Raw genomic sequence first — 26,783 nt, forward strand, 5'->3', positions numbered from 1 at the left:
GGGGTTTGGGTTTGTCATTTTGCCTCGTTCCATTTGATCCTTGTTGTCCCTATCAGACTTCCGATCCCTTGGTACCAAAATGTTGCTGCATTCTAGACTTGTGTCACCAATATGTTCAATTGTTTAATCCTTCTGTAGTTTGCACCCTTACCTCATCCTCTGATTCTCTATCTCATCCATCTTCATCTTGTTCCTAGTCTCGTGTCGTTGATGTGGGAAACATTATGGCCCTCTTGTGATGGGTCGCTTCCTGTTGACACCAACTCATTATCGAGGAAGTCAATCTAGAGATTCCCTTTGGTACCTTGGAGCTTGCATGCCTCAATGGCAAGTTCTTCACACTCGACGATAGGCTTGCATTATTGGTCGTCGATCAGGCGGTTCCATGAGTGTTCAACTCCAGATCATTCTTCACACTTTGTGGATTGTACTGGCAGTACCTTGAGAACCATTGAAATTACTGGTGGTCTCTCTCGCGCTTGTTAACGGTTTACATCATTGGTCAGTAATCAAGCGATTTTCTAGTATGGTCGACTTCAGCGCATCTATTCACATATTAGAAATTGTACTATGATCAGTTAGGATTCAAGACCCCAGACTAAGATTACATAAGTTTGGGTTGCGTGGATTGGTTTGTGATTGCATACATGACTCTTTGATTGGATGGCTGTGACCATACTTGAGTCTTTCTGGATGGCTGTGACCATACCTCTATCTTTATATGGTCTTATCGACTAGGTGGTTGCGTCCATACCACAGACCAAGTTTTATTTGTCTTTTGGATGGTTGCACCCATGCCTAGACTACATGTATTTCACTATCAGAGATATTAGTTGTACTTGCACCTACAGGCTCTCAACGATGTTGTTCTGGTTCAGTTATGATTTCATAAATAATTTCACCCCTCCCACTCTCTTAGCCTTCATGCTTTAGGGGGCATCTGTTACATAGTAATTTTTCACTGGCCTCATATCCGCTGATCTCGGATAAAGTCAGTCTCTGAATGAAATCTTCGCTGTGTCATACATCAAATAAATGTGTCCACATCTTCCCAATCATTCAAGAAGATTAACAAATGCTCTTTAATCTTGAAGATGACCCTTTTACCCATATTTCTACATCATCGCAAGTAAAACTCATTCTACCTACGACGATTCTCTATAATGAACTATAACATCACAACGTCATCGCAGGGGTACATCTGTTCCCTGTGATGGTCATTTTTTAGGGCTCGACGCAAGTCCTCAAGATATTTCTTGTGACGATCCAGATATGGCGAATTAGTTCAATCAAAATGTTTTTGGGTGGTTCTAGAACTGGTTGTTGGGTCAAGGGAGTTTGCCTTTCCTCCTCTGGGATGGTGGTTCCACCTTTTGAGAAACCTCCCTTGAGGATAATCTCCCTCTCCCTCATTCTATAAAAGCTCCACCTCTTATAAAAACACTCCCTATTGCTATGATCAGCTAGTTTCTTTGGGATTGAACAAATTAGCTAGCTTTGGTGTGAGTTTGATAGTTTGCAGTGTGAATTGCTGATAGTTTAGCAATTGGTTGTGGATTGCCTTAGCCTTGTATTAGTGCTTGTGAGTGAGAGAGAGGGAGAGTTATAATCTACTTGGGAGACCCTCTTGAGAGTTAATTCTTGAAGAAACATACCAGCTGGACCCTTCGAGAAAGTTTGCGATGTCAAGGCTTGGTTGTAAGCTTTTCTTTTATTCATTTTAATACAATAAATGGTGATTTCCTATGTCTTGTGTAAAATATACTTGATAGATTATGGTTCCTTGACTCTGTAAGTAAATAGATCATTTTTGTACTCTGTTACATGTTCTGTTTTTCTCTTGTGTTGTTTCAGGTGAATCGCTCATCGAGGAGAAGGAAATGATAGCTGAAGTGGTGCAACGAAAGCTCCACCGAACACCGGTTTGAGGTAGGCTCTTTCAACAATGACTATTTAAGGAAATTAGCTGTTTTTTTGTCTTGCTGTGACTAGACCCACTCTAGGGCTAGAGGGGTTGCCTCTGTCCGCAAAGGGAACATTTCCTACTTAACTTAGTACAAAATTAATGGTTCGCCTAGAAATATAAAACTGAGAAATGAAGTACATGTTGAATGGTACATGACATGCTGGCATAACAGAGCCAGAAAATAATACAATGTGTCCCATATACATAAGGCACTTGGAAAAATATGATTTAGGACTGAATACAATAATATCTGAGTACATGAGATACAAAGACCTTTCCCTCAAAAAATGGGTGGGAGGGAGGGTAAAACAACCAAAGAAGCCTTGTTGAATGGGGGGGGCTTTGCAAAATGAATGGATCATCTGAAGGAGACGTGCATGGTATGAACACTATGATCAGTAGGAACCAAACCCATAAACTCTATGGAACTGCATCTGAGGCTGCATCATAATAGGAATGCATCCACGCATGTGGGGCAATACCTGAAGGGACACACCCTCATGAGGTCTGAAACATCTGACACACATGCGGGAATCACTGGTACAATCTGCTGCATCACTGGACCATCAAGTGTATGGATCACAAACATAAAACAAACAATTCAAAGGGAAATAATGAGTCCCTTTGCTTGATCCAAGGTGCCGAACAAGAATGGAAGTTGGAACCAAGGTACACCACCCTCTAGGCCATTCTTCTAGAATAAATGAACTGATTTTGACAGAATAGGGCTCGCGATAGGTGAGGCAATGAGGATCCTCAACTAAAGCACGAGGGGAAATAGTAATGTGACTGATGGAATAACACTAGGGATAATGGGGAAAGTGGTACTAAGGGAAAAACAAATGAGTTCCCTTGTCAGAGGATAATGTGCATGGTTGACCTGGCAGTGACTAACTTAACTCCGGAGGGGATGGGGACATTATGACTAGAGGCAAAAATGGGCAACACAGAATGAATGGTATGTAAATATGGATGGAATACCGTGACATGATATAATGGTACATGAAATAGACTCCAAGAGTGTAAGGGTGACTCGATGACGCTGCTACAAAGACTAGGCCCGGTGGGGACCATCAAAACATGAGAAAATGATGGCTACTCATGATGAAAGTCGACATATCATACGACAAGTATTAGGAGGAGGTGGACCTGAAAGTAAAATGTCAATTTATGATGAAATTTGATTTTGAGAGGTGACTTGACCTTTCTTGGAAAAATGACTTCCTGGTGAAGTGTCAAATCATCAAATGAAATGATGCAACCTACCTAAATGCATGATAGAAATAAATACATGCAAATCAATGGGAAATTCTATGGGTAAAATTTCTTAAGGTAGAGTGCATTTCGAGGGTTGGGAAGGAGTTGGCCTTTGAAATCCTCCAAGAGATATGCCCCCTTACCTAAGTCCTTACAAATGATGTAAGGTCATATCCATAATGATTAGAACTTCCCATGCCCCAGGGTATCATGGGCCTGGTCATACACCAGAGAAAGATCACCTTCATGGAAGGTATGAGGGTTGAATTTTTAGTCATACTGAGCTTTGGTGCACTTTTCAACCGCTTCGATGGTTTGCAAAGAAACATGACGATTTTCAGAGGCACATTCAAGCATGACAAGTATTTGTTTTAAAGGTTGGGTGTCAGGGAGAAGTTCGAAAACTAGGTGGAGGGAAGGGATCTCACACTCGATTGGCAAGACTACCTCCTCACCAAAAACAAGGTGGAAAGGAGTAAACCCAGTGGTAGTTTTAACATAAGTTCTATAGGCCCACAAAGATGGGAAGAGCATAAGGTTCCAGTTGGTCTTGTGCTTGTTCACCGTCTGCTAAAGCATCGTTTTGAGAATCTTGTTAATTGCTTCAACTTGTCCATTACCTTGGGGGTAATAAGACGATGAGTATTGGTGTTGGAAGCCCAACAATGAGGATAGTTCACACCATACATCATAATTTTGGCCATGGTCAGAGACCAATTGTCTCGGAACCCCGAATCGAGCAACAACATGGTTAAAAAAGAAAAGGGTTGTGGTAGTTGTTGTGTTATTGAACGTTGGCATGGCCTTAGCCCATGTGGTAAAATAATCGACTCCCACGATAATATACTTATGATTATTAACAAATGATGGTCGAAACTACATAAAGTCAATGGCCCATTTATAGAAAGGACCGGTAGCGATGACATGATTGAGGGGAGTCGGTGGGGCTCTTGCCTTTGGGGCAAAATGTTGGAAATTGGTGCAATGTTTGACTGCCTCAATGCAATCATTGAAGAGAGAAGGCCAAAAGTAACTAGCGCACATGAATTTCTGGGCAGTGCCCATATCGGAGAGGTGACCACCACAAGTTCCACTGTGACAGGAATTTAGCACTTGCTCTGCTTCAGGATGGGTGAAACAATGAAAAAGGATAGAATCCACACCGCGATGATAAAGGTCATCACTGATGAGGTGGTAGTGAGGGGCTTGGTATTGAATCCATCGTTTATCATCACAGGAAAGATGGGGGGTGAACTTTTGAGTTCGCAAATATGTGAGAATATCTCCATACCAAGGATCATCTAAAGTGATGTCAAACAAGTGTTCATCTAGGAACTCGTCATTAACCAGCGGATCACGTGCACCAGTGGGTAATTGAGAAGTGAGTTCAGCGAGGGCCAAACCTTTCTTACTCTTAGGCATCACAAACTCAATATTGAATTCCTGGAGTATGGAGATCCAACGTGCATACTTCCCATTGATGATCCGTTGACTCAATAGGAAGGTGATGGGGTTGGAGTTTGTTATGACCCTGGTATTACACATGAGGATATAGTGAAAGATATTTTGGATGGAGAACACAACGACCAATGACAAATTCTCTTCATGAGGGTAATTCACAAGGGGAAATATTAGTTTCTTACTGACATAGTAGATAACATGGTCTTTTCGATCATCATCTTATTGAATAAGGACCTTAGTGATCGAATGGGCAGAAGCTGAGGTGTACAAGATGAAATCCTTGGCAAAGTCGGGGGGACTGATCAAGGGTGCGGAAGTGAGAGAATTCTTCACGGCATCAAAAGACTATTGACCATGGTCATCCCAAACAAATGGAATGGTTGAGTGGAGGAGTCTAAGAAACCCATGCACAGTGGTAACGAAGTCAGGCATGCACCTGCGAAGGAAGTTGGGTTTTCCTTGAAGGCTTTATAACTATCGCAAGGTATGGGGAGTTGGTAGCTCAATAATGGCTTGAAATTTCAAGGGGTCAAGAGTGATACCATCGTTTGACACAATGAAGCCTAACAGATGGCCGGAAGGAATGTAAAAGACACATTTCAATGGATTTAGACGAATTTTATACTTGCAACGTCGAAGGAAAATTGTGCGAAAATCATGAATATGTTGTGCCCAAGAGCTAGAACGAGTGATGAGATCGTCAAGGTAAGCAAGAATAAGGTGAACCAAGTCATGAAAATAGTATGACATGGCCCACTGAAATGTGGCTCCAACATTTTTTAAATTGAATGGCATGACCCGATATGCAAAGGTTCCCCACAAACTAATGAACGATGTCTTTAACTAATCGGCACGATGGATATTGATCTTGTTATACCCGGAGAATCCATCCATAAAAGATAGAACCTCGTGCCCCACACACTCATACATTATCTGGTCAATAAAGGGTGTGGAAAAGTTGTCTTTGGGACAAGCTTTGTTCAGGTCGAGAAAAACCGTGTAGACATGAGTGGTGCCTTGCTTCTTGAGAATAGGAACCGGGTTGGATACACATGTGGTGTACTCAATGGGATAGATGAAATTAGCATGCTTGAGCTTGTCGATCTCAGATTTTATGGCTTCATGTCGAGAAGGGTGGATGGGTCTCAACTTCTATCGAACAAGAGTGGCATTGGTCCATGTGATGATATGGTGCTAAAAAATGGCGGGATCAAATCTTGGCATCTTAGACTAGGACTAGGCGAAAACATCACGGAATTCTTTGAAGAGCTTGGTGTAAGCTTCAATTTCTTCTAGGGTGCATTATGCCCCCAATGTAATGTTTTATTTGACCCCTAGTTTATCTGAAATGTTGATTTTAGTAGTAGGAGAGATATTGGCCATATTCCCTTCTTCGAAAGCATGTGGGGCAGGTATCAAATTTTGAAACTAATCGACTTCACCATGGATGAAGTCTTTTGATTCCACACTATACTGATCATGGGACTGTTGTGGCAGGAAGTATGCACGGTGGTGCACATCATCCCAAGGGTAATCAGGGGTAGACATAGCTTCCATAATGTCCTCATCAGAATGGAAGATTGGTGAACATGAAGAAGACTGACTAGATGATGCAGCAGTGTTACCTGATGCATCAACTTGATAAATAAGGTTCACATACACATCATATTGAATGGTAGATGACGAGATGGTAGATGGAAGATCTATGGATGTTGAGACCTGGGATTCTGTCGAAAGAGGTTCGATAGGAGCACACGCAGAAACCTCAGAAAATTTTGCTTGCGAGGAACTCAAGGATGACGACAGGTAAAGGATATGGCCTATGGTGTCTGCCATCTCGAAATCGGGGGAGTGATCTCAATGTTGGGGCGAGAGTCTCCCTATTTTGGTTGACTAGGGGTAGCATAATCCATGGGTAGAGGAGTAGGGGTTCCACTACGAGTGGCCCCGTATTGCGAAGCACTTCAAGGCAGTCGTAAAATTCATGGAGAAAAGGGAAACAATAGGAATAGTGACCATGATGATCACACAAGGAATAAGGGTGATTTTGATGCAACATTTTGAGTTTCTTAGGTGGTCCCGCTAAGTTAACATGGACTTTATGGATATTTGATTGAGGGAACATTTCATGAACCAAAGGTTTGAGTTGAGGAATCTCGGGAGAATTATTGGTGGCGTGCCCAACAACTTTACACAGAGTGCATGGAGGTGATGGCTTTGGGGCCTTAGGGGCTAGAGGATCTTGGGGAGCCTTGTATTTTAGTTCTTTCATTTTAGCTTTGCCCCCTATCTAGATGCTTTTGCAACAGGAGTGGCTTCCTGTTAAGGTTGTGATGTAACTGAAGCAACGACAAGGGCTGTAGGGACTGGTTGAACTGGGGTCAAAGCATGATAAGGTCTTAGCTGACCAAGTGGAATGCTTGCAAGGGGGTTGATGTACCATACTGGTCACCTGAAAAAAGTAAACAACAACAAACAACAATGCTAATAATAGACAAATTGTAATTCAACCTAATTAACAAGACAAGGAACATTAAGCCATAAACATGTGAGGTGACACATTATGTAGGAAATCAATCGATAGTTGCATATATATTAAATCAAGAAGAGATTACAACCATTGTATTGACATTGATGTTCTCCTCCAATAAAACCAGGTTCCCACACACTTCCTTTAGCATTCCATGATGGCCTCAACAATGATAGTTTTAAGGCTCTTCCCTTTAGGCTTCACACTAAACCAAATTCACACTTCTCCCTCACACACAACTAGAGAGCTACAACTATGAATAGCTTGATGTTTACTCCAAACTTAATTAGCACTAGCACACCAACATTAACACTACCTTGTGCTTGGGAAAAAGGGAGGTTTATATAGCATGAATGGATGGGAGATGGTTCCTCTTCTCATGGGAGAAGGTCTTATCTCTTGAGGTAGTTCCATCCTTATAGGGGAAAGGAGCCCAAACTGACATCCTCGACTCCATCTGGCTCAACCATTTACCAAACTTCCGTTATGAAGCTTCTAGAGCTGGAAGATTCAACTCTCTAGAAGCTTCAACTCCTTATTTAAAAAACTTTCCAAAAGAGGAACGATGCGATTAAAACAAAGCTCAGTCGCTCCAGTCAGTGTTAGGGATAGTGTTAATCCCTGCATATCAGTGCGAGGAGGACAAGGTTCTTTACCATCGGTATTGTAAACTGGGAAAAAAAGAAAATTTTTGGGAAATGGTGCAAAAGGGAATTGTTCTGCTCATGAAGAGGGACACAATGGGAGCTTCATCATGAAGGGAAAGCATGTATGGTTCACTTTAGAGGTCCTCCAGGATCATGGAATGGGGAGTACAGATGCCCCCTAAAGCGTGAAGGCCAAACTAGAGTGAGGTATGAAATGCTTTATGAATCAATGCGGGGAACTGCAGTTTGTCATCAGAAAACCTGCAATCAAGTACATATACATATACATAACTGAAAACTCTGTCAAATGATACATGAATCATGGTACGGATGCAACCATCTAGAGAATGATCATGTAAATGGATCCAGGCATGGGTGAAACCATCTGATAAAGAGAATCATATCGAAACCAAGGTATGGTCACAACCATCCAATAATGAGAAGGATCACATATGATAACTCATGGTATGGTCGCAACCATCCATCTAAGAGAGACATGTATATCAACATAATCATGTCACACCGCTTTGCAACCTGGACTTTTGTAATCTGAGCCCAGGGTCTTGTGCTCCAACACGACCTGATCAAAGTACAAATTCTAACATGTGAATAGATGTGTTGATGTCGAACATGCTATAAAATCGCTTGATTACCAGCCGATCATGTGAACTGTTAACAAGTGCGAGAGAAACCACCAATAATGACAATGGTCCTGAAGGTACTATCAGCACAATTCACAGAATGTGAATAGAGGAATTGAAGTCGAACACCCGTGAAATCACCCGATCGAAAGCCAATGATGTGAACTTGTCATCGAGTGTGAAGAATTCGCCATTAGGGCATACAAACTCTAAGGTACTGGAAGGGAGTCTCTCGGTCAACTTCCCAGATAATGAGTTGAAATCGATAGGAAGCAACTGTGTTGAAGGAGGGCCATAATGTATCCCACATCATCAACACAAGACAAAGGGATGAAAAATGATTTTGGATGATACAGAGAGTCAGGGGTAAGTGTAACTACAGAAGGACAACTCTTGAACATATCAGCGACACGACTGGAAGTTTGGCAGCTTTTGGATCCATGGGATCGATGGTCATGATGATGTGGCAGAGATCAAATGGAAGGCAAAAATGAATGGCCCAACCCAGGAAGGTCAATGATAAAAGGAGGATATGCCAACTTAACACGAAGAAGAAAGTTTCATGTCCAAGAGTGAGTAGCTGACACAAATGATTGGATTTCCAAATTTCCCCCCACCATTTCTGGTAGGTAGCCCAATTATTTTTAATCGCAAGCTTGAAGTGGATAGCATATTCTTGCACTGTAAGTTCATCCTTCGGACAAATCGAATCTAGTAAGTTTAATGAGCCCTATGAAGGAGAATCTCATGTTCGTCATGGTGACAAATCCAATGTTGTTTAATATTTTAACGATTCCAACAAAGGTGTAACTCGATATCTTTTCATGTTTAGAGAGTTTGAAAAAGACGCAGAAAAGAAAACTCCACATGGTCTCTTTTTGTACATTTGTGTCTCTCGAGCTCGAAAAGGTAGAAAACGATGCTCAAGAGAACCTCTTGACCATTTCAGTCAAGGAGTACCTTTTTCGTAAATAGTGCATCCCTACCCGAAAAAGGGGTAAACGTATACTGTGTGCACGAAGTTTCACATCCATTAACGAGTTCAAAACGACAAGGGCTTGGCTATCTTTTCGTGTTTAAAGGGTTAGAAAAGATCTTGAAAGCGGACCCCCCGTTTTATTCTCTTTTACAAGTCAAAAGGGAAAAAACTCAGCAATCTTTTCATTTGAGTTTTACGAGTTGAGAAAAGAGCTGAAATGTGACTCAGGATCATCGTCGAACATCCATTACTTGTTGCCGCACAAAAAGGATAAAGTGTGTTATCCAATTCTTGAGGAAAAATAGGTCAAATACTTAAAAAACCATAATATTTCATGAAAAACTGAATAAAAAGAGGGAAAAGTAAATATTTTTTACCATTTACCATTTTACCTTGCCATGAAAAATTTTTCACCCACTTTTGCCCTAATTTTTCCGAAGCATATTGCAGGAGATCTGGAAGGTCATTTATTGAGCCGTTAGTTGCAGGTAAGCACCAAGGCCCTAAGCTCCATTTCCATACTATTTATTCCTATTTTCATCCATTTTTTGGATTTATGAGGGAGGTTTTGGCAAAAAAAAAAATCCCTCGGTCGGCGCGAGTTCCGGGCACGGAATTGCACTGGCCAATGGTAATTAAAACGCCCAATCGCACCGTCAGCACAACCATTTTTAAAATAGGCACGCCAGCACCATGAACAAGAAAAAAAACATTTTCCTCTCAAAACCACTATTTGAATCCAAATTTTACTGGCAAAAAATGATTATTGACTTGAATACATGGTTTTTGCAGGAAATAATCGTCGAAAATGGTAGACTGGAAAGAAAATGAGCACCAAGATGTGGGCACTCAGGCACTGAATGATCCAAATTTCCTAAACACTTTGAGGAACTATTGGCTCCTCAAGTTCTTTCTCACACTAGGGATGTGGGCTTAACCTGAACTACTTCGATACTTGATTAGTCTCTGGGACATAAATCGAGAAATATTCATCATTGGTGACCAGGAGATGGAGTTAGAAACTTCAGACATATATTTCATCATAGGACTGTCCTGGAGAGGGGAACCAGTCAACCTATATGGGTCACAAACAATTGGGGTAAGCATATCCATGTTACTTGCCAAACATTTCCCTGAAGCCCTAAAATCCAAGAGTGGTAAGATTGAGATTGCTACTGTGAAAGATCTAACACTACGAGTGCTACTATTGACTATCAACAGAGTGGCGGGGTCTGAAGTAGTGCACAAGACTAAAAAGTCAAAATTTATATATGTTATCGACTGTACAAGACCGACGATATTCAATTGGGCGGAAGCCATGAAGATCAACATAACATGCCAGTTGACAAAAGCTAAGGCTGGGAATCTGAAGCAATTTTGCTTTAGATCTATACTAGTGACCTTTTTCTTGGAAAGAGTGTTGTTGTTCCAGTACCAACTAACTAAGGTAGAACCACCGATGCCACGAGACCCACGGATGGCCCGTTGGAGTTGTTTGATGCCTAGGATCACTGGGGGCTAGCATATGTCTTACAGGTCCACCTTCTTTTCATGGCTATGACTATAGCTGATCATCATGGAGGATTGGCCATATAGTGGTATTGACTTTCGCAAATATCTGGACATGCCGCTACTAGATGGGGGGGAGGATTTTGACGATGAAGGTAAAAAATCAATTTTGTGATTTTATGATTTTTTAATTTTTTTTGATATATATGTGTTTATAACATTTTTTTTATCAATGCAGATGTTGGACAACAACATCCTTTCGAGATGTCCCTAATATCTAGGCGCGTCGCTCACCAGTTTGATGTCGCTCCTTACCAGGAGGGGAGTGACAACAAGGAGGAGATTGCGAGGAACCTTAAGGGGTTGACTCATGGTATCCCATAGTATGCCCAGGTGGGAGACATCCCGTGCCAGTACTAGAGGCATACGGTGGGAGTATCGGACCGGATCTACCGATTGTTGACTCATGTTGCACGGGCAATTTCATGTTACCACGATCACCATGATGATTAGTTCCTAGGTCCAGCATTTTACATTTGTGAGGCCTGTGTGCCACGGATATATGAGGCCTTCGAGCCGCCGATGTTATTTGAACACACATATTATTTTTTTGGGTTTTGATGTATCAAACATTATCACCATATATCTATATATATATATATATATATATATATATATATATATATATATATATATATATATCTGTTTTATTTTCTTTCTTAGTATGGTACAAATGATTTGTTTTGGCTTTTCACATGTTTTGTAAATGTCTATCCAACACATAATTAGCTAATGCATTTGTCAATTTATTCATGCGTCTAGGAATATGATGATATGTAATGTAATCAAAATTTCTTTCCAGTAGATGAATACATAGATACATTCTCAATATCTGAGGGTTTCTGACAGAATATTGCCCGTTGAGTTGAAGGACAACAAGCTGTGAATCCAAGTTGACAACCAATTCCCAAATGTCAAGAGCAACGACTTCTAACAACAATTCGATGACTGTGTTGTATTCAACAATGATATTAGTTGTGCGACCTAAACAAATACCTTAAAGATCAATCAACTCACCATGCAGGTCATAAGTGGCCCAGGCCATGGAGGATAGATTCTGGGTACTATGGCAAGCACCATCAGGGAAACCGATGTGAGGAGTCAAAGAAAAAGTAGGGAAAACATAGTAAATAGGAAAGTTGTTTTAAAACTAACACACCAAACCACACTACACAAAAATGAATGGCACGCTAATGTACACAAGTAAGCATGCAAGATGACTTAAGCATAGTAATTTTTGAGATAAAGCCCATTTTGGGGCTTGTCCAAAGGATTGCCTTCATAATCAATTAGCTCATCGGCCCCTTTTTGCAAAATGTGTTTAACAATGTAGGGCCCATGCCACATGGGTTCGAACTTGCCTGCCCCCAGCATATCATTAGCTTGATCGTATAGTAAAACTAAATCACCCTCAGAGAATGCGCGGGGGGAGACTGACCGATCGAAATGGAACTTGACTCGCTTCTTTTGTGCTTTGATGACCAAAATAGCGAGACAACAAGTCTCATCCAGCCATTCCAAATATAAGAGGTGCTCTTCCTGAGGTGATGTTTTGGGGAGAAGTTCGACAACTAGCTTGAGTGAAGGAATTTCGCATTCAATTGGTAACATTGCTTCCAGACCATAGACAAGTTAGAATGGTGTGGAACCAGTTGCATCCTTGGTCGAGGTTCAGTAAGCCCACAGAGCTGAAAAGAGCATGATATGAAAATTTGACTTGTGCATCCCAATAGTACGTTGAAGCATTGTAGCCAAAACTTTGTTCACAGCTTCAGCTTGACCATTGCCTGAGGGTAATACAGGGTTGAGCCATCGCGGCACAAACCCAACGTATAGGTCAGCTCAGCCATCATGTAATCTTGGAAATGGGAGCCATGGTCTTTGACAATGGCTTGAGGTACACCAAACCTAGAAATAACGTGGTTGAAAAGAAATTGAGCCACCGTTTCAACGTCTACAGAGTATGTAGGCATCATTTCGGCCCATTTTGTGAAATAATCCACAACAATGATAGTATAACCATGCCCCCCAGCTGAAAGAGGGTTACATGTCATATAGTCAATGCCCCATTTGGAAAAAGGACCAATGGTAATGACGGGGTGTAGGTGAGTGGGTGGGGCACGCATCTTGCGTTGGTAAATTTGGCATTCATGGCACTTGCGAATAGCAAGGATGTAGTCCTTGAAAATGGACGGCCATAAATAACTAGCGCGAAGGATTTTTTGTGCGGTAGGATCATACATATGACCACCACATGCCCCAGAATGATAGTCATTGAGAACTCTCTCAGCCTCCTTGAGAGTAGGACATCGACGAAGGACTGAATTGACACCAACACGATATAAAGTATCGCCAATAATATGGTAGGGTTGGGAGTGATGTCAAATATGTCAGCGATCATACTTAGTCAACACATAACAGAATGTGGACCTCTGGAGATACATGATGATATCATCGTACCACGGGTTAAGGGTGCTGATGAGGAAAAGAGTCTCGTCTGGAAGCTGTTCATCTGCACCAGTGGGGAGAGATGTAGAAGGAAGAGAGAAAATCAACTCAGCAAAAACTAGTGACTCCTTAGATTTGGTAGTGGTAAACACCAAATCAAATTTTTGCAGGATGACGATCCATTTAGAATACATTCCCCCCAGCAAATTACGAGTGAGGATGTAGGTCATGGGGTTGCATTCAGAAATCATAGTAGTAGTGCGTAAGAGAATGTAGTGTTGAAAGCATTGAACAGCCTGGACGGTAGCCAAAGCCAACTTCTCGACATGGGCATAACGTGTTTTGGTGTCGAGGAGATTACGACTAAGGTAGTAGATAACATGTTCATTGCCTTCGTCGTCGTTTTGTACCAATACCATAGCAATGGTGCTAGGGGCTGCAACCAGGTAAAGGAAGTAATCACAATGATAATCTGGGGGATGCAGCAAAGGAGAATTTACAAGGACAACCTTGAGGTCATCGAAAGACTTTTGGGAAACCTCATCCTAGACAAAGGGCATTCCTTGCTTTAGCAATTGGGTAAATCCTGAAGCTAGGCCAACATAATTGGGTATGAAATGACGGAGAGGCTCTAGAGTTGGTGCAATGAAGATGGAGGGGGTAAATTTACAATGGCTTCGACTTTAAGTGGATCAAGGCGAATGCCATCCTTGGAAATGATAAAGCCGAGGAGTCATCTAGATTCAATGTAGAAAACACATTTATGTGGGTTTAACTGAATGTTGTAGTGTCTACAATGAAGAAAAATCTGCCAAAGATGGTCAGGGTGATCTTGGTGCTTATGATAATGAGTGGGAAGGTCATCCAAGTAAGGTTGAATGATGTTACGAATATTGTGAAATGTGTAGGACATTTCCCGCTAAAATGTATCCCCAGCATTTTTGCAGCCGAAAGAGAGATTTTTGTACGCGAAGTACCCCACGGACATATAAAAGTTGTCTTTTCTTGATTAGCCAGTGCAATGTTAATATGGTTGTAACCAGAAAAACCATCCATAAAGGAAAAAATTTCACTCCCAGCACATTCATCAATGATCTGATCAATGAAGGGAGTGGGGTAGTTATCCTTAGGACAAGCATGATTGAGATCACGGTAATCAACACAAACATGGAGCGCCTTGTTTCTTTTTCACCAAGGCAATATTTGACACCTAATCTGTAAGAGGGATCGGATAAATGAATCCAACCTTGAGAAGTTTTTCAACTTCACCATTGATAGCGACAACTTTCCTAGGGTGCACTAGGCAGAGCCATTAGCGAACGGGCTTCGCGTGAGGATAAGTTGGTATATCGTGCACAACAATGCTCGGATCAATGCCAGGTATTTCTTCATATGACCACGCAAACACATCATGGAATTCTTGAAACAGACGAGTATAGGTCTTGACCTCATCCGGAGAAAAAGTTACCCCGATATGGACATGTTCAATGATACCAGATTTGATAGAAATATCAATTGGCATCGTTTGGGTAATATTACCCAGATTTCCATCTGACCATACTTCATGAGTTAGGATCGGTGCTAGAAGTGGGAGGGAAGGAAACTGATAAGATAGCTCCTTGAGACGAGTAGACATGACTGTTGGGCGAGGCAAGAATGAGGAATGATGATGAGTATCGTTCAAAGGTGGTTCCTGGAGAGACATGACTTCCATGATACTTTCGTCATCAAGAAAGGTCTCGGCTAAGGGATCAGGAGATTCTGAAGCACCAAGCCATAGGGATTGAGAATACGTATCAAGAGAAGTCCTCGAAACAGAAAAATCAAAGGATACAAAACTTGAGGCCGAAACAATTTCCATGTAATTGAATTTGATAGGATTAAGTGGCATAACCTCGCCCCAAGTATCAAAAATATCTGGAAATGGTATGATCCATGTAGAAATTTGCACTTGTAGATCACCTGATAATGAAATAGACTAAAGCAAAATACTTGATCTACTTCTACAACCAATTTAGCAGAAGCTTAATCGAACATGAGCAACATCAATAAGAACACATATAATTGATAAGAAGGAATCAATCGCACATAAAAAAAAAGATATAACCTGGGGAAAGCCTCAGCCTAAAACCCCAAATCTGTATTATCATACAAGTGGAAATATAACTAGTATTACAAAAAGAATCAGCTCAAAATCTATCCTACTCTCTCTACAATACCTCTGCTGCTCATAGACAGTCAAAGGCCTCTATCTAACCTCTGGTCTACCCTCCAATCCTCCTATTTCTTTGTGAAATTCTGATTGGGGTCCAATGCAGCCACTTGTGTGAATTGGCCTCTTCACACACTCACTAACCTCTGATCCAACTACGCAGTCCCGAAGGAGATAAATCCTCATCCATGGATAAGCTTCCTTTATAGGGAAAAATTCATCCAACTGATAGTACATTGTCCCTTTTTTGATCTCAACTGGGTCTTTGTTTGAACTAACATGCATGATTTATTCATGAGAGAATCTTCAGTTATCTGAAGTACAACAGTTATATGCAAGCATGCATTAACTAACTGAACTCACATTAATTTAAACAAACTATTTAAATCAATCTAACTAGACTTGACTCAGTTAACTGAGCCAACTAATTACAACTCAAATTAGAACTCATCCTTATCTCTTTAACTGATGGATAAATTCCTCAATTAATAGAGAAACTGTTGCATGTCCTCACATAGACTTCATGTTTGATTTTTCACAACTAATTAACTCATGGAGAATTAATTAATTTATTTTCAAACAACTGTTAAGTTCAAATTCGAATTTTACTTCCTATTTTAGTCTAGGGACTGACTAAAAATAGGAATCCATCCCGAACTGCTAAAAATAGAATGCTATTTTTAGCACTTCCATTTTTCATTCCCTGTTGCTCAATCCAACACTGGTACCCAAATTGCTATTTATAGCAGTGCTATTTTTAGAACTTCTATTTTTAGCATTTCTTGTTGCCATTTTCAACACTCCCTCTCAACAAGAAAGGATTCAACTCGAACCTGATCCTGTACCTTTGGAATGTTCTGCATGCAACACTTCTACCAAGTGTGGTTGCTCCAACAACTCTAGCAACAAAAAAAACTCCCAACTGACCTCTGTTGGGCTAGAAACATACTCTGATGCTAAAGCTCTACCTACTACTGAGAAGTGCTCCCTCTTTGACCTCTGAGCTGCTGCAACACTCCATGCATCTAGCACCGTTGCACACCTCTCTGTGCCATCCTGCACTGGTGCAACACTCCTGTGCCTCTCGCATTGTTGCAGCCTGCTAGCTCTACACAGTCCTGGGACTCTTGCACTGTAGCTCTCTCTGTCACTCCATCTGCATTTGTCTCTACCAACTTAGTAAATCCTTCTACTCCTCATTGGGGCTCCTGTCGCAAATTCGAATCAAAGAGGTTGGGTACCTCAAGGATCCTGCCCCTCCTTCTTGGGACAATCACTCGACATCACCCCACCTCCTACCTGGAGGTATGGCTGCATGTGATCCCTCTGCCCACCTGGCTCGAAGTTCCCCCCTACTGGAGGTCTCTGCATGAGTAAATGTCTCTACTTGATCTCCTCTCAGCTTCTTTAGTTGTGGCTACTCCACAACCTCCTGAAGCTACTTCAGCAATCGTGGCTCCTCCACAATCGTCTGAGACTTCTTTTGGCGCTGCGTGTTTAGAGGTAATGTACTCTCCCTCTCAACCACCAAGTCTCCATTAGTTGCCTTGCTCCTCAAAGCTCTGCATGCATCTTGAACCTCAAGAGCATATAGGTTCTTGACCCGTGAATCGATCTGCTTCACCTATCTAGTGATGATATGTATAAGGAAAACCTTTCCATTACTGAAGACTACATCATAGCCTTTGTCTTCCAGCATTGTGATCGACACCAAGTTTCTCTTCAGTCCTGGTACATACTTGACATCGGTTAAGGTAAGGAAAGCTCCATGATCCCTTTGAAAAATAACAGTGCCTACACCTGAGACACTATGCTTTTCATCATTACCCATCGCTATGAGTATCTGGAGATCTTTCTCCTCCAAAGTACTGAACAAACTCTTGTTGCCGGTCATGTGGAAAGACCCTCCACTGTCAAGAAACCAACCACTTCCCACCATGGATGAAACCATGCATGCGAACAGTGTGAAATCCAACTCGAACTATGAGGCCAGTGCCTCACCTTCTAATCCTTCCACGAATCCCTTCTTGGATTTCCATGGTGGATAATTTGTAGCAAAATGGCCCACCTCATGACAATGAAAGCATCGCACTTTCAATTTTTCAAACTTCTTCCCGCCATGGGAAGAACTGGATTTGGAATGAGAAACCTTCTCCTTCCCCTTCTTCACCTTACTCGCTAAGGCACAATTTTCTTCATCCTCCATGGATGAAGAACCATCTCTAGTGCTTCTTCTTATCTCCTCCTGCATCAAATCTAACCAAAGTCGTTATAAATCTGGTAGTTTCTCTCTTCCATTAACCGAGTCCTGGTAGTGATGCCAGCTCTTAGGAAGACCAAGGAGTGCAAGACTCACCATGTCATCTTCAGCTGTCGTGATCCCTACACTTCCAAGCTCATCCCTACATGTTGTGAGATTGTTCAGATACGTAGAGATCATGTCACCCTTTTCACACTTGATCTTCCAAAGCTTGTCTTTCAGTGCCAGCTTCCTCTGATCACTGCTATCCTGATATAGATCTTTCAATGTTTTCCACATTGAAAACAATGTCTCCTTCCCATGGAGACTCGACTATGTGATCTAGAACTCCCTCCAGAAGGATTCTCCTTGCTCTAACCACTCATTTCTTCCATTCAACCAACTCAGCAGCACCATTCGGCTTGGGGACTTCTTGATCAAAGAATTCCTTTAGAACGTTATCCTCTAGTACTGCTTCCATGTGATCCTTCTAGGCTATATAATTCGAATTGCCATCAAGGGCATATTCGAGTCTCAAACCATTGAACGCCATAGGTGAAATAGAGATGTGATAAGAACTAAATTTCTATATTCAAGAATCACAAACTTCAACTTCTCCCTTCTTGTATACTATTCTTCCTTGATCACCTGTGCTCTGATACCATGTAGAAATTCCCACCTATAGATCCCCTGATAATGCAATAGACTAAAGCAAAATACTTGATCTACTTCTACAACTAATTTAGCGAAAGCTTAATCGAACATGAGAAACATCAATAAGAACACATATAACTGATAAGAAGGAATCAATCACACATAACACATAAGATATAACCCGGGGAAAGCCTCAGCCTAAAACCCCAACTCTGTGTTATCATACAAGTGGAAATATAACCAGTATTACAAAAGGAATCAGCTCAAAATCTATCCTTCTCTCTTTGTAATACCTCTGCTGCTCATAGATAGTCAAATTCGTCTATCTAACCTCTGGTATTCCCTCCAAGCCTCCTATTTCTTTGCGTAATTCTGATTGGGGTCCAGTGCAACCACTTTTGTAAATTGGCCTCTCCACCCACTCACTAACCTCTAATCCAACTACGCAGTCCTGAAGGAGATAAATCCTCATCCATGGATGAGCTTCCTTTATAGGAAAAAATTCATCCAACTGATAATACACTGTCCCTTCTTTGATCTCAACTGGGTCTCTGTCTAAACTGACATGCATGAGTTATTCATGAGAGAATCTTCAGTTATCTGAAGTGCAGCAGTTATATGCAAGCATGCATTAACTAACTGAACTCACATTAATTTAAACAAACTATTTAAATCAATCTAACTAGACTTGACTCAGTTAACTGAGCCAACTAATTACAACTCAAATTAGAACTCATCCTTATCTCTTTAACTGATGGATAAATTCCTCAATTAATAGAGAAACTGTTGCATGTACTCACATAGACTTCATGTTTGATTTTTCACAACTAATTAACTCATGGAGAATTAATTAATTTATTTTCAAACAACTGTTAAGTTCAAATTCGAATTTTACTTCCTATTTTAGTCCAGGGACTGACTAAAAATAGGAATCCATCCCGAACTGCTAAAAATAGAGTGGTATTTTTAGCACTTCCATTTTTCATTCCTTGTTGCTCAATCCAACACTGGTACCGAAATTTCTATTTATAACAGTGCTATTTTAGCATTTCTTTTTGCCATTTTCAACAACCCAAGGATTAGATTTGATCAATATCATGTTGATAGAGGCAACATGAGGAGGTGGGAGCAGAAAAATTCCCATCAAGGTAGAATCTTTAAAAAGACCTGCCCCCATGCTCTCATAAGGCGCACTAGTGTGCTTGACATACGAAACATTGCCATTCGAGGAGGAACATGCAAAGAAGGACAGTTGGTCGACTGTGACAATCTTCCATTGATGGGGAAAACGAATGACATGGAATAGGGAGGAGGCTATAGCATGCATGGCATAGGTCCAACTCCGTCTGAGCATAAGATTATAATTGAGATTAACGTCAACAATATCTACCTCGACGTGTATTGTCTTGCCCTCCAAAGTAATGGCAAGGTTGGGTAAGACACCAAAGGGTCACGAATCACGCCCGTCGAAAGATTCCAAAGTGTTTGGGGATTGGTTTAAAGTAGGAGAATCAATTTCCTTATAGCAAGCGACCGACATGATGCAGGTAGAAGCACCTTCTTCAATGACAGTCCTATGAATGGTTTTATCATTGATGATTACTTGAATGAGAAAGGTAATCTGATGAGTCAAGCGTGGATTCTCTAGATTTTCGCTGAGATGGATAGCTTTGGAGTGCCTCGAGAGTCGACATAGTTGATGGTGCTTGAGTCAAATCCTCAAAAATATTATAGTGCTGAGCGGCTCGAGCATTGGGATTGTACGAGGATTTCCTTAGCACACCTCGAGAAGGTGGTCAAATGGAAGTATCAGGGTTAGGGAACTCGATATGAAGAGGGATAGAACTCGGGGAAGAAGAAGAAGCGGTGGCCTCTTTCTCTTTCCTGGCTATCGGTGCAGGAGTTTTATAATATTTTGATCTAGTAGCCACATTAATAGGCGTACTCATCATGAACACTTGAGATCCTGAGGAAGCAGATGATTGAGGTTGGTCTACCATTTGAGTCTACTGACATGGAAACGAATCTTTCAGGACAACTGGGGTCCCTTTGAGAAAATGACTAACTTCAAAATGTCAGGGACAATCCTTAGTATAGTGATCCTTCTCGCAAATGAGGCATGGATACCTAGGCTTCTATTACGAAGAATCACCAGCACACGACTTAGGAGGACCCTGTTTTGGGGCATTGGCTTTACCCTTTCCTTTGCCTTTCTTCTTACCTTTCGAGTATTTGTTTGCTGCCATAGACTAGACATCGTGGACCTCTGAGGTTTTACTAGGGCCAGGTGGATTCTCGGAGGAACTATTGGAAGCAGTGTTCGAGACTGACTTCTGTTTGGTAGAATATTATGTAGGGGTCTGGGACACTGAACCAATTAATTCATCAACAGGAGGTGTAGCCTTCGACTTCGATGCCATTTAATCAGATGATGGCCACAACGCATCATGTAATAACTCATACAAAGTGCCAAACTAAGAATAAATGAGATCTAAGTACTGAGCATGAGAAATGGCTTGTTCTTCGGTAACGCATCCACCCATAGCTATATCGTGAGAAATTCAAGCAACGAATGACTTGGTAAACCATTCAATGAGCAACTGATCAGGAATCTCGAATTTGATCAGGCGACATCTACGTCTCCATTCATGGATGTGATTGGAGATGTGTGTTGCAGTATCTTGCTTAAGGGATGTGAGCAAATAGGTGCCAGTTTCATAGTGAACCGACAACTAGAAATGCATGAGAAAATCCATGGCTAAAGAGTTGAAGTCATGGTAAGTACTTCGAGGAATATTGATGTACCACTTGGCTGCAACACTTGTGAGGGTTCGTTGGAAAATACGGAGACGATTAGAATCATCAACGTAGGAATTTGAAGAGCACTAGAGGTGATATGTCATCACATGGGCTTGAGGATATTCTTTTGGTTTCCCATTGAACTTAGGACAATTGCTAGGGATCTTGGAAGAAACTGGAGGTTAGCATGGCGAATGAAGAATTGGATCATTCGTGAGTCGAGACACATCTGGCAACTCTAGTGTGGCCAAGAATGGAAATTGAGTATTAAAAGGCATTGGAGGTCGATAAGCGGGTCAAATTGGAGGAGCCCATCCCTACTAGTAAGGATGTTGGCCCCATAGTGGTGGGTTTTAGCCATATGGAATTTGATTCTGCCCCTAATGTAGGTTACCTTGATTGTAGGTGGGATTTTGACCTTAAACACCTTGGAACTGTACGGTCATAGGTTGCTGATAAGAAACATATAGGTTAAGAGTCTGTTGAGCTTGTTGACCTTGGACATATGGATATTGCACCTACTATCCCTGAACATATGGGTTTTGAACCTGTTTCCCTTAAATAAGAGGATTTTGGACCTATTGTCCTTGGACATAAGGATTGTGCACTTGCTGCCCTTGGACATAGGGATTCTGGACCTGCTGCCCTTGGAAAAAAGGATTCTGGGCCTGTTACCCTAGGACATTAGGATTTTGGGCCTGCTGCTGCAGGACTTGACCCTGGCCTTGTCCTTGCAAGGCTTGACCCTGTTGATATGTATATAAGGGTTGTTGTTGCCCGGGTTGGCTCTTTTGCTACAAGGGTTGACCTTGTGGCTGCAAAGGTTGTCCCTGTGGCTACAGAGGTTGGCCTTGTGTAGACATAGGCTGGGAGGTTTGCGTAGCATACTACATCTGCTGTTGCATGGTTTGCTACAATTGTTGCGAGGGTTTCCCCTACAGTTGTTGTAGTTGTCCTTGCTGCGGTATCATCTGCCCATATGGTTGCGTGGATGGCCCTTGCTACAACAAAGGTTTCCCTTGTTGTTGTAGAGGCTGGCCTTGCTGCTACAAGGGTACTTGAACAGTTCCCATAAATTTTCTGAACTGAATTTGGCCATAGCCACCCCCAAAAGTGGATAGGCCGGGCTGAACGTACTACCTAGACTGAAGGATGTAAGGCTGATTGACCATTCCTTGAGAACCATATGGAATGTAAGGAGCTTGGTACTAAACCTAAACCTCATAAGGCTACTGATATTGGAAATTGCTTGACCCAGATGGACCAACGGGATTTTGAACCTATTGGTACTGGATATTGCTTGATCCAGCAGTACCAACAAGATTTTGGATAACACCAGAAGAAGGTTGGCTCATCCCAACCATGTGAACCTATGAGATACTCACATTGGTGGTTCTTGACATCATAGAAACACTGGGATTTTACCCCCCAGGCGGTGGCACATCTTGTCCACTTAATGGAGGGATCGAACAACTGATAGTAACATTCTTCGATATTGCTAGTTGAATCAGATGGTGATTGGGACAGACAAGACAAGAGGGTTCAGAATGGTTGGTTGCACCGGGACTGAGGTAACGGCCTGTTGGGAGGTCGGGTTCGCAATGAATGGACCTGTAGTAGGCATGGCACCGGATGCCCAAATAGGGTTGTGATAAATTAATGAGGCACTAGGTGTACCTAAGACCAATTGTGCTAAAGTCACATAATTAGGTGGCAAATCCCAATACACACTGATGGGAATGCTCCCTGTATAGGGGAAACCTTTAGGAGGAAATTGATGTTCTTCCTCTTCGACAGTGTGTGGAGTAGAAACTTCCGATTGATCCAGAGAGGTAACTGGAGCATCGCCTTTGAGTTCCATAGCTGGGAACAAATGACGACAAATGACCGAAGATGTATGAGGGGATAATTCCAAAGGAACACCCGGCTGATTGTACGGATTGTACGGATGCTGCGGTGATATCACAACAGGGTCGAACAAAGGATTCAGAGGATATATAACCAGTCCAAGATGACCGTCAGTAGTCAGTGAACTCTTAGAGTCTAGACGGGATTGTCTGGAGATTCCAGGCCAATATCAGCAGGTGACCCAGTATCTAAAGTAGGTGGAGGATGAGATGACAAAGGTTGAATTCTCAGAACGATTCCGAGTTCAACACCTTGGTCCTCGAGTGACTCTGGTAATTTAGGAAAAGGCTCCTCAGACAATCTTTAAGACGAAGGAGAGGAAGAGGAGCTAGGTGAACCAGATGGTTCAGCCACGATGACCTTGTCTTAGTTAATAGGAAAAGAGAGATAAATTTCAAGGCTTTAAAATGTTCTTTAGGGAAAACTCATGATTTGGTCTAGAAAAGACTAACAGGATGTTATAAGATCATGGGCAATCAATTTTTAAGATGCATAAATAAACTGGTGCTCTTTCATGTTTTAAGAGTTGAGAAAGAAACAAAGATGACTCTATCACTTTCAATTGGAAACGAGCTCGAAAGGACAAGTGCTCGAATGATCTTTTAAGTTTAATGAGTCAAAAAGATCAAATGACTAGTCTGGATGATCTAGGTAAAAAGGATTAACAGGCAACCATGAACTATAGAATACCTCCCGATGAACCGAGAAGTACGGGTAGGCAATCTCCTCGAATGTTGTGTCAGTGTATCATGCTTGTAAGGTGGTAGAATTAGATTGCCATGGATAAAGGATTGCAGCCTAGAGGGGTCTCCCGTTATACAGTCAATGGTACGGGGAACACAAATCCGTACTAGCAATGTCTAGTTCTGAAGATAATGACAACTACTAGGTTTAAAGATGCTAGAACACATCTCTAGCCTAGACCTTCTAGATGTGATCGTTAGCTTTCAAATGTGGCTTAGGTTAATTGAGTTCGTTTTAAGTTTTATCTTGAAATATGTCTAAGTTTTCAGGCCTTAGTGATGTGACTCGAAAAGCCCTAAATGTAGCTAAATGATACAAGATGCTTTCAATTCGATGAATTGTCTACACTAGAGAGGGTAGGAAACACAATCAAATGCAAACAACCAAGCAACTGAAAGAAAAATGATTTTTCACTACTTCACTTTTTGAGAAAATAAACTAATGAAAAATACATTCCAATTCCTAATTTCCTAACAAGTACACTCAAACAATCCTTTCAAAAGAAAAGAGAATTCTTTTTCTTTTCAAATGCCAATGCAATCCTAGTCTTCAATGATGCTAACTACTGTAACATATTGATGCAACAAACTAGAACTTTGTACCTTTCATGAAATGACAAAATGAATTTCTCATAAAACACTTCAATGAAAAATTTTCGAGACAATTGATTCTCAAGCAATTGAAAACACGAAAAGAGAATCTATTTCAAACTAATGACACAATGGCTTTACCAAAAACAAGACAAGCAATGTGATCTATGCCGGAAAATGGACGTTTATACAAGCAAATGAAAACTTTTCAAACTTGTGTAATGGAGGTCAAAGCCGTAGAAGGACCATAAACGAAATGCAAGGAGTAAATGCACCAACAACTTGACTCACTGAGTTGACAATCATCTGAATGGATGGAAATCTAGATTCCCTAGTGCCAGTAACCATACAATGACCCAAGAAATCAAGTGAAAATATAGAAAATCAACAAGCAAACAAACCAAATGAAAAGTAGTTTTCTAGTCAGGGAGAAGACAGTCTAAACAAATTACAGGGTAAAAATCATGAGAGCAAAACATACTGGCCAGGATCTTGGGTAAACCCTACTATTCACTTACAAGCATCGGCACAATTGCCTAACTGACAACAAGTTCCAGAAGGGGGTCGGCGTGACTGTTTCTTAGCATATCATGCTGATCGATGTGACTGTCAGTGAATTAAGCGTGTTGAATAAGGAAGCAAAGAACAAAATAAAATTTTTCAAAAGTTGGGACCATACTTGCTACTATGAATTTCAAACCTAGAGGTGTAAGAAAAGGAAAGAAAACAAAACTAAATGGAAATGGTGAAACTAGAAAAGTTCACACAAAACCATGAAATTCCAAGAAAACAAATGGAAGGATGGGCTCCCCAGCAGTGTCGCCAATTTGTGGTGAAGTAAAATTATAAGTGTGGACATAAACAATTCCTCTAGCCTGATAGCAGGTCTAGCCACTAAAAAGACATTCTATAGAATATTTCCTTAGGTTAGAACCAATTAAGAGGTCCTACCTCCTAGTATGCTTATCCCATTTGGTGATGACCTTGCTTGCTCGCTTTAGCTATCTCTCTTTTCCTTCTTTGAACACCTGAAACAAGTAAACAATAGCAAACAACAACCGTGATAATAGACAAATTGTAATTCAACCTACTTAACAAGTCAAGAAACATTAAGCCATAAACATGTGAGATGACACATTATGTAGGAAATCAATCGATAGTTGCATATATATTAAATCAAGAAGAGATTACAACCATTGTCTTGACGTTGCAGTTCTCCTTCGACAAAACCAGGTTCCCACACACTTCCATTAGCATTCCATGATGGCCTCAACAATGATAGTTTTAGGGCTCTTCCCTTCAGGTTTCACACTAAAAAAAATTCACACTTATCCCTCACACTCAACTAGAGAGCTACAATTATGAATAGCTTTCTATTTACTCCAAACTTAATTAGCACTAGCACACCAACATTAACACTAGCTTGTGCTTGGGAAAAATGGAGGTTTATATAGCATGAATGGATGGGAGATGGTTCCTCTTCTCATGGGAGAAGGTCTTATCTCTTGAGGTAGTTCCATCCTTATAGGGGAAAGGAGCCTAAATTAACATCCTCGACTCCATCTGGTTCAACCATTTACCAAACTTTCGTTACAAATCTTCTAGCGCTGGAAGCTTCGGTTCCTTATTTAAAAAACTTTCCAAAAGATGATCCACTCGACTAAAACAAAGCTCAGTCATTTTGGTCGGTGCTAGGGATAATTTTAATCCCTACATATCAGCACAAGGAGGACAAGGGTCATTAGCACCGGTCTTGTAAACTAGGAAAAACAGAAGATTTTTGGGAAACGGTGCAAAAGGGAATTGTTTTTCTCATGAATAGGGACACAATGGGAGTTTATTCATGAAGGGAAAGCATCTAGGGTTCACTGTAGAGGTCCTCCAGGATCATGGAACAGGGAGTACAGGGACAGTGAAAAAATGTTGTGTAACACATATGTGTAACTACGACCTAAGAGAATGTTGTATTCCAAAGGGGAATCAATGAATTCAATGTCGACATGTACATTCTTGCTTGCAAGGGTCACTGGACAATTATGGTACATGTCAAGGGGCTAGGAGGAGTGTCTATCCGAAGCACGCAAAGTGAAGGTGGAGGGGACAACTCAGGGGACTTAAGTTGTTTCCAAACAGCAGCAG

The sequence above is a fragment of the Pinus tabuliformis genome, chromosome X (assembly GCF_031772625.1).
Source record: "Pinus tabuliformis cultivar Carrire ecotype Pingquan chromosome X, CPIR1, whole genome shotgun sequence".
NCBI classification, from domain to species: Eukaryota; Viridiplantae; Streptophyta; class Pinopsida; order Pinales; family Pinaceae; genus Pinus; species Pinus tabuliformis.